The 9,733-nt window shown below is 49.7% G+C and overlaps 1 long non-coding RNA gene across 1 annotated transcript; it reads right to left on the bottom strand.

Moving 5' to 3' along the window:
* Positions 1–4,339: 4,339 nt before the first annotated feature.
* On the bottom strand, positions 4,340–9,470 carry LOC120098188 (uncharacterized). Its single transcript, XR_005496255.2, has 3 exons — positions 9,233–9,470; positions 5,349–5,399; positions 4,340–4,593 (listed from the first exon to the last, which is right to left on the bottom strand). It is a non-coding gene; the product is annotated as an uncharacterized LOC120098188 (long non-coding RNA).
* Between the last annotated feature and the right edge of the window lie 263 nt (positions 9,471–9,733).

The raw sequence follows: 9,733 nt of genomic DNA, 5'->3' as shown, positions 1-9,733 counted from the left end.
TCATCAAACACTTCCATCCAGAACAAGGGCAGTGTTCAGAGGTGCCCCATACGCCCTTGGCAATAGGGTGGGATAGAAAAAAAGACCAGGATCTTTGGTCCCCTTAGGTAATAGTTCTTCCAACCTGTGCCATGAAACCCAGGCAAGTCGGTTGCTACCACAATTTGATGTCCCCTTTGCCCAGTGAAGCTAATGAACATACTCTCTTCCCGGTGTCATAAGGGTGAGTGAGGTGTGTCCACAGGCCAAGAAAGAGGCACTCCTGAGTGCATGGGACGGGACCACTGGCTAAACATAACTAGCTGGCATAAAACATAGCCACCGCAGCATAAAGAGCCAAATGGTATAGAGAATTTTCTAAGCACCGGACAGCCCCTTGAAGGCTGTTCTCTGAGCAGGAGCTCACAGCTTCTTGCTACTCTGACAGTGACTGTCAGGGCCACGCTTAAGCCACAGTGTCAGCAAGGACGGGAAAATCATGCGTGCGGATGGGGTTGAGCCGGCTGAGACTATGTCTACAGCCAGCATCTAGGACGCAGAATCCTGGTTGCCTCTAACAAATTTTTTTTCCTCCTTTTTCCCTCCTTTTGGAAGCTGGAGATCCCGTGCCAAGCTCTCCAAGCAGCCCCGACTTTCCATGCAATAAAGCAGCAGTGAGAGAGGCTTAGAGTAATTAAGTGGCTGACGCACAGAAGAAGCCGTTACAAAGAATTGACTAAATTGCCCATTCATTAGCAGCTCGGCATGGAAGGAGAATTACAAATAGACGGCGGAGCCCGCAGTAATTCAATCTAACCTTGTACTTACAGAAAACAATGAGATAATGAACAGAAAAATTACCAGGCACATATTGTATTTTGTTAAAGGGGGCGGGTGGGGGCGGGGGAGGTGGGGGAGCGCAGGGACCGCCCGGCACATGCAATGCTAATGGCCTCGCTCAAGCTGAGCAAACGCTTCTCCAACACAATCATAGTTCTCAGTCTAAGGGCCTCTGGGGAGCTGAGATGAGGCAAGATCGCGAACAAAAAAATGTAATTTATAAGGCGTCTGCGGACTGGAATTTATCACCGGATCCGCTCGCCGCCGCTCAATTGATATGTAGTTGGTTTCAAACAACACCCCCCGGGCGCCCAGAGGGAACATTTTTTTAGATTTTACGCTTGGATATATCTGTTTAACTCGCCATTTACCAAAACAACGGCTGATGACAGCACAAACCAGTCACTCTGGAGAAAACAGCGCGCACACACTCTCACAGGCGCGCACACCCGGTACCCAGGCATCAGAGAGCCGCCATCATCACAGCGCCGCACAGGCCTCTTCAGCCCAGGAGGCTCTGGGAAGGAAGAATGGAGTCAAAAACAACCAGAAGAGGAAGCCTCACAAAGAGAACGCTGTGCTGAAAGCTGGGTTTATAGCTCATGCCCCCGTTGTCACGTCCCCCCTGAGCAGCTCAGAATGGCCCGGTGCTGTGCCCGTGCCATGCCGTTCTTCTTCCCTGGAACCTGATCCCACCGTACTCTGCAGTTAAAAGATCCTGGACTCCACTAGGAGAAGAGTTGGGAGCTTTCCTACAGTCAAGAGAGGGGTCTAAGTGGTTCAAAGGTGGGACTCATTTCGTCCCCTCCCTGTAGGTCCTGAAGACTTGGGACTTGGCTGCTTAGGCAGGTGTGAGTTTATTCCTTGTCATCCCGAGCGCTGAGCTGGCAGGGTAGGTGTACAAGTCACTGCATTTCAAGATTGTTTTCAAGACCTATCTGTCATCAAGCACGCCTCCATTTTTAAAGAAAAAATAAATAAATAACTCGCTGGACCCTTGGAAGTGACATACAGACTTCATTCAGGATGCTTCTTCCAGGCCTGCAGGTAATGGAGCTCACTAGAAGCAAGACTAGAGAGAGAACTTGGTTAGTTGTGTAGGGAGGCAGCAGAATTGACTGGACATCTCGGGTGGGAGGGATAACTGTAGGCTAGCGTCACCTGATACTGTCCTACAAATGATCTCTGCAGGCCGAGGTCAAGGATTAAGAGGAAAGGGTCAGAGGAGCCTAATGAAAATGTGGCCCAGAGAAGACGTGGATGGAGTGACCGCTAGGTCTATTGTGGGCTAGCCAGTACCCTTGAGAAAGTCCCTAACGCAGTGCTTAGTGATGAGGAAGTAACAGATGGGGCAGGTCCTGCTGAAGTAGCCAGGGCCTGTGAGAACCTATTTCTACACCTTCCACTAAGCAAGCAAATGCCTCTGAAAAAGCATTGGCCTCAGCAGATTCTCCTGAACTGACATTCACTGGCCTGAGCATGTGTCAGGGCAGGGGCTAGTAGCCATGAATAACTGGCCAGTAGGGGGCACTTTAGTCCAATAGGAAGGTCAGGCAGGTGGAAGTCCAGAGAAAGTCGCTCACCAACTGACTGTAGTACTTCAGGACACCATCTCTTCCTGTTTCTGGATCCCCCGTTTGCTTATGAAGCATCCCCTCACACTGCCTGCCCTATGCACTTGGTATAGTGGTGCTGTTATGACATCTGAGAAGTAACCAAGCTCCAAAATTAAATCTACACGAACACTGAATGCACCAGAGAATCCGACCACAGGTCTTCAAACAACCACATCCGGACCAGAAACAGTAGCATCCAGAGACTTAGACACACTAATTCTCAGGCACATCCTGAATCTGTTGAAACAAAAACTCAAGCTGTCTAACAAGCACACTGGATGTGGGTGTGAGAACATCTGTATTGTAGAATATACAGAGTTGGTAACAACAGAGGGCAAAGGGCAGCTCAGAAAAGCTTTTGAAACTGCTCGGTCTTTTCTAGTCAATCAGAGGCCTGCTCCAGCAATTATGCTTGGGCTGCTCATCGATTCCCTTTGCACTGGGCAGGTGATGTGCACTTTCAAAGTCCCTTCCAAGTGCCCACTCTTGTTTGCCTCTTTAATTTCACCTTGTGACGTAGGAAGAAAGCACACCGTCACTCTACGCTGCACAATAATTCAGCATCAGCCACTCGGACAATCCAATGGCAAAGCCATGAAGCCCAGCTCTGCAACCCTCCATTACCCTGTAGTCACATGCCTTGGATCTTTAAACACAGAAGGGACACACATCTTGGGTCTCGAAGGGACCTTCACCTGCTGTGTCTTCATCCTGGAGGCACTTTAGTATCCTTGTTACTTGCATGTGTGAGAGTTCCTCTGTCTTGAGCATGTTTCCCTTTGTGGTCATGCTTCCCCTCACTCTCAGCGTGCTCCCTTATCCACGGAGGATAGCAAAGAGTTGGGGAAGCAAGTGATCTTTGCCCTGTACCTCAAGAACACCCCCCAAATCCAACATCGTAGCAAACGCTAATGATTCTAATTTTTGCTACATTTTAGAGATGAGGAAGCCAACGACCGGGTATCTGCCAAAAACATAATATGGTTACACTGCTCATGGCAGCCATCACCAAGACCAGAAGATCCTGGAAAGCACACCGGGGATGGACAACTTCCGAGTTGGTTAAAACATAGTCTTCAAGCATCCAGAGGCTTTGGTTATTGGCCCACTCTCTACGTGCATGTGTACACATATCCTTGTGCTGTGCTACAAAGAGACCCAGGGCCATGGATTCAATGGCTAAATCTGCCACAGAGCATCTCCGTGAGCATTCTGGAGAAGTAGGCCACTTTGCTGACCGTCCGCTGTGAGGCAAATCTCACTGCAGAGCTCAGCACTTGAGATGTACTGCCCAGAAGACCCATGAGTCTCCCAGAAAGGGCCATAGGGGAGCCCAACGTCAATCCTTCTAAGCCCTCACCTCCATTTTGATGAGCCCTTTTCAAGAATTCAGTGGTGGTGTCAACTCAGGTCAACACCCTTTGCATTTTGAGTAAGCAGTGACTCTGGGAGGAGCCAATATAAGTCATCAATGGCTGAATAGCTATTCAGATTTCAGTTCAGGGAACTTTAGGTTGACTAAGTTAATGGATGCAGAAAAGAGGGTCGACTGGGGTGAGCCGATCCCTCCTGGCTCAGCACCTGCTTGCCTGTCTGGAGGGAGCCTCATTCCCCATTCCTAACGCTAGCAAGGAACTTGGCTTCAGGGATCTACAAGCTGAGTAACAGGATTGTAAGAAGTCACTCAGGAAGGTACCTTCCTTAGCAAGTGCTTTATTTTCCTCATCTTTTATTGGTGTTAAAGCCCCTTTGCAGCTGTCAGCCTAGGAGCACACACAGACTATATTGTGGGCAAGCAATTGGTTTGGTTTGGACCATTTATGAACTCTCATGCCTAGATCATTCAGTCCATGAACATCCCTTGTCAGCCCAGCCCTGACTTGGAAAAGCATCCACACAGAAGTGTCAACGAATGTTTTTATTGCGGGAATTCATGAGTTACCCTGGATAGGGAGGACAAGACACTTTCTTATCAGGGGAAGATAAATGTCTCCCTCTGGCTCCTGGGCACCTCCTTGTATTTCTTCTGTATCTTCAGTCAGCCCAAGCTTCAGAGACCTGAAGACCAGAGGAGAGGAGCTCAGGGCTCTCTCAGAGCCCTGTGTGAGCTGCATGACTTCAGCCCCTAGCTCTGTTGGGGTGTCACAGGAAGGGTGTCCTGGGATGGAGATAAACAGAATCCAGCCAGACTGCATTGTCTCCAGAGCGCAAGGGTCTGCGGTAGAATCCTGATCTCAGAGCACTGCCATGTGGTCTAGCCATTCCAGGAGCAGTGACCCCTACAAAGGAGTTTTCTCAAGGACTGACATTATCTAACGTCTTTAATTGAAACAGAATTATATCATTTTCCCCATCCCTTTCCTCCCTCCAGCCCCTCCCAGATACCTTCCCACAAACCCCTCCCAAGAGACTGATGTTTCAACTCTGACAACTTTAAATAATCATTGATAAAAGTCTTATAAATTTTTTTACATGTTTTCTGGTCATGCAAATGACATCTGCCCAAAACAATTTAACTCTTTCTGCAATTATCATCAATGTGACCGAGCATTAATGTGGTGGGTCAGGGAAAAAAATGACACAGGAGTGCCTAAGGCTGTGTGCCCCGCCCTGATGGCTCAGACTTCTAATGGCTCAGCACTGGTGTCTCTGAGCAGAGAAGTGCTACTGTTTAATTCTTGTCACACCTGTTGACTGTTCCTGGCAGGTGCGCAGGCGCAGTGGGGTGCAAAGGATTGAAATCTGAAAGACCCCCCCCCTTGATAGTGAGAACTGTGGGGGCTGAGGCAATAACATTTCTTACCCACCACTTTTCTTACTCAGTAGCTAGTGAGGTGCCTAGAACAGAGTCAGTAGTGAGTTGATAAGGTGAACGAATAAAATTACTTAGTACCTAGTGCTGGCTTTACTCACCATTTATCATCTGTCTCGCTTTGGGCAAGCTTTGAGTCCTGGTTTCTAAATCTGCAAAATGGGAATAGGAGCATGTTACATTGTGCTTTTCGGAGCCCCTGCAAAGACCAAGTCAATCCAAGTAATACAGTGTTGTAGACGTTCCTTTGGGTGCTAGGGAGGTATCCAGGGCAAGAGATACTCATTTTCAATGAGGTTCTGATTATTATTATTATTCTGTATATATGTATGAATGGCTTGTTCTTTCCTCCTGTGGGTCTGGTACCAGTGGCCTTGGTCTATTAACACAGTGAGGTGAGGAAATCGGGGAACAGGACAGTGGTTTCCCTGGATACAGTGTGTGTGGTGTGATCCAGCAGCTAGCATGGCCCTAGGACCTTCACTTCTCCCTGTCCTTGGTGCCTGCTTGTTCCCCCGGGCATGAGGAACACAGTCACATAAATGTAGATAGGTCCATCCCTACATACAGTTTGGTCTTGAAATGGCTAAGCCAGGAGAATCTTTGTATCTAACAAGGGTGGTGTGGGTTCTGGTTGGGAACGGAGCGTCTGCTGGAGGCATCACAGTATCATCCTCCTCCTGGAGATTTGTCAGGAGTAGGAAATATGTGTTTCAAGCAGGGGAATTCTTAGCCACACAAAAATGGAGGCTAACAGTAGAACTTCCAGGAAGAATTAACTGACTGATGGCCCCGGGGTCAAAGGTCAGACTCAGGAAGAAGGGGTCTCTCTACTGTGACGAGTCCTCAGCACCACAGAGTCACATCCTAAGGACCCAACCTGATGAGTTCTTCTGGGTTCCAAGGCAAGCTCAGATCTCCTTTCCCAGTGCATTATGTGAACAGAGTCTAATGCTGATATCTGGGGAGACTTAAAACCAGGTGCTCTCAGGTGCTGACCCATGCTTTCTCCAGGAGGAGTCACATAATTGCTGCAACCTGTACCAATATCCACACCAGAACCCAAACATTACCACTGCTGCCCATAGCACCATATCTACCACCACAGTTAATCAACATAATCTCCACCACAGTTATCACCATATCTACCACCACAGTTAATCACCATAATCACCACCACAATTATCACCATATCTACCACCACAGTTAATCACCATAATCACCACCACAGTTATCACCATATCTACCACCACAGTTACCACCATAACCACCACCACAGTTATCACCATAACCACCACCACAGTTACCACCATAACCACCACCACAGTTATCACCATAATCACCACCACCATCATCTTCACCAACATCCACTACCATAATTACCATAACTGTCATCATAACCACCACCACCATCAACATCACCACCACAAACACCATCACCATCATCCTCACCATAATTATACCCACAACTATCATAGTTACAACCACCACCATCGCTATAATCACTACCACCACCATCGCCATAACTATCACAACTCTTATAAGAACTACCAACACTACCAAAGTACCACCAGTAACCATAACTATCATCACCACCAACATCACCAAACTGCACCACTACCACCATACCTACTAGTGTCAATGGAACTATACCATCATAATAATCACCACCACTGTCACAACTTTTACCACACCATCACCTCCACTCAAGCTACCAACGCTACTGCCTTTACTAGGGCCACCAAAAGCACAATCATTGACCAACACTAACATTATCCCTACCAACACCATCATATCTATTACAATAACTAATGCCATAAATGGCTAAAAATTACCACCACCGCCATCCCTATCATCATCACCGTCTCCATCACTTCTACCACCTTCACAAGGACCGCCCCTATTCACACCAACACTCATTTCGTTGCTACCACTGTCTTGACCTTACTACCCTCTCACGCTGTCCTCCACCAGCAATGCAATCTCTGACACTTACTTAGCGGCCCTGTGACCTGAGGTATTTTAGTGTCTCAGACTCGGGGTCATAAAAGCAACGATTCATGCCATGAGAATCCAAGTGGTGAGCTTAACATTTGGTAGCATAGGACAGCCACCGTATACGTGTAGCTACTAAATCAAGCACCGATAGTCAGGCATTTCAAGGTGTGGAGGGACACTCTTACCTCAGAGTTTGACAGCACACAGCCGTTTGAAGAGAAGAGGGCAAGCTTAGTGACCTTACAGGGACCCTGCCCTTCCAGTCGGAGTGGTTGCTCCTTTCCTCTCTCGGGTCTGCTTCCTCTGCCCTTGGGAAAGGTACTTTTAGGGAAGAGGGCAACAGGAGCTCAGAGAGCTTCTACTGTTCTTGCCTCACTCGTTGGAGCAAATACACACGACACGACAGCTAGATCTATGCTGCCAGACACCCAGAGCCCAGGGCATGTGGATCAGAGAGACGCCAAGTTAAAGCCTCATCCAGTCTCTCCAATGTGTTGCTTGACATTGGCCTGGAATGACCAGGCCCAGCCAACTGCTGTCACTGGTGGCAATCTGTCCCTACCCTCCAGCCTCCCTCGCATTCCTCGACATCAATCCAGGCATACAGACACTGCTGTGTCCAGTGTCTCCAGAGCTGAGAGTGTTCTCGATATCTCCATGACCCTCCTCATTCTGAGGCACATCTGTCCTTTCGCCCACGCTCCATCTATCCTTCTGGAGGGTAGAGTCCTTGGCAGACAGTCAATTGTGACCCGCCGGAGGCATCACTCCGCAGGCGTGCCAAATGCATCTCCTTTCCCTCCCCACACGCCAGGCTCCTTCGACAAGGAAGGGTAAAGACCCTCCAGGGTGCTCAGGGACACCAATGTGTTGTGTATTTAATGTGCTGGCTCTGTTACAGCGAATTAAAGCGAGGGAGCCTGGTGAAAGGAACGCAGCCCGCCACTCCTGTCCCTGGTTGCACGGGAGGCTGTGGAAATGGCCCTCCAGTGTGGAGGGCAACTGCGTATTTACCACCACCACCACCCCCCCCTTGCAGGAGCAGAGCAGGCATTAGACAAGCCCCGAGTCTTAATGGGACGCATCCGGCAAACATCTGAGCTTGGGCCTTCAATCACAAACGCTGCAGGATTTAAAAATGAATAAACTTCACATTGTCTTTCTCTTATTTATCCTTTATGCAAATTGTCCCTGGGAGGACCCATTACTCTCACTGCATGGGGACAGCAGAGGCCGGCTCCGAGGCTTAGAGGACCACTTGCAAGCAGTTCCTAGAATGCCAGGCCCATCCTGGTGCTTTACAAAGCGGGAGGCAGAGATCGTAAATGGGAAATAAACAGATGAAGTGTGGGCTCCTGCAGAAAGCAGAGGCGGCGTGTGTGTGCGCACACAGCCATGGGCTCACGCACAGGATCCACTCGCAGGCCGCAGTCAGAGCCATAAGGGGGACCTTGGCCCTAGGATGACTGTGAGGAGAAAGGATGGGGTGGTGTGACATCCCCTCCCCCGCTCCTCCCCACTGCTGATCAGGGACACAGAAAGATAAATGTCATTGGGGGACATTCACAAGTAGAAGTTCCCAGCATCTCTGGTTACAGATTTGTCAGCTGCGAGCAGTGGCTGTTGCTGGAATTGCTCAAGCTCCTCTGGGGGCTGGCTGGCTTCCTGGGAGCTCCATGGTCCGTGGAGGAATCCCAGAGAAGTGACTCTGCTAACCAGAGTCATGAACCTGGGTGAGGAAGTCACCCCAGAAGTCTGACTGGGACAGCAACAAAGGCCAAACACTAGAAAGCCAAGTCCAGCAGGAAGCAAAACAAAAGAGCACAGAAGGGGGCAGCCAAGCCGCACACCGACAGTCTATGGGAGCCCTCAACTGCTCGTCCTCTAGCAAGATAAGAAGACCAGGCAAAGAGTGCAGCTTATGTCTTGCCCCAGAGCGCACCCTGCCTTGTGTTCTAGGGCTTCTGCAGCATAGACTTTGCCCTACCTTGAGCCAGACAGATGCCAGGCGAGCTCCAGGCTAGGAGGGCCCCCCCAGGAAATGACGCACATCAGAGTGTTCATGACAGGGCTCTTTAAACATAGAAAGGGAAGCTGGTCCCCTACTGCCCTCAGGCCACCTGCACGTGCTCCATGCATCCCCTGTGACCTGGGCTCTGCAGAACACTGGGCTCCTACTCCTTCTTCTCTCATGCAGACCCTGCAGTGAGCACTTTTTTTTACTGAGCAAAGAGCACAAATGACAGAAATCCGATGCTCCTCCCCCCTCCCCCTCCCCCCCCTGTTCCCAGACTTGTCCCGCCTGCCCCCAAAACTGCTGCTACCCCCTCTCCCCCTGGGCAGGGAAGTCGCCATATTTCCAGGCTCAGAAACAGAAAGGCCTGGGGCACTGTCCTCCATCTCTCCAACATTCGCTTCTGAGCAGCTGCCACCTTCCAACAGGCCCAGGTCGCCCATCCATCACCGTCACCCTCACCTGGGCTGACCC

The sequence above is a fragment of the Rattus norvegicus genome, chromosome 18 (assembly GCF_036323735.1).
Source record: "Rattus norvegicus strain BN/NHsdMcwi chromosome 18, GRCr8, whole genome shotgun sequence".
NCBI lineage: Eukaryota > Metazoa > Chordata > Mammalia > Rodentia > Muridae > Rattus > Rattus norvegicus.
The sequence above is the reverse complement of the archived record's forward strand: the minus strand, read 5'-3'. Positions and strand labels throughout refer to the sequence as shown.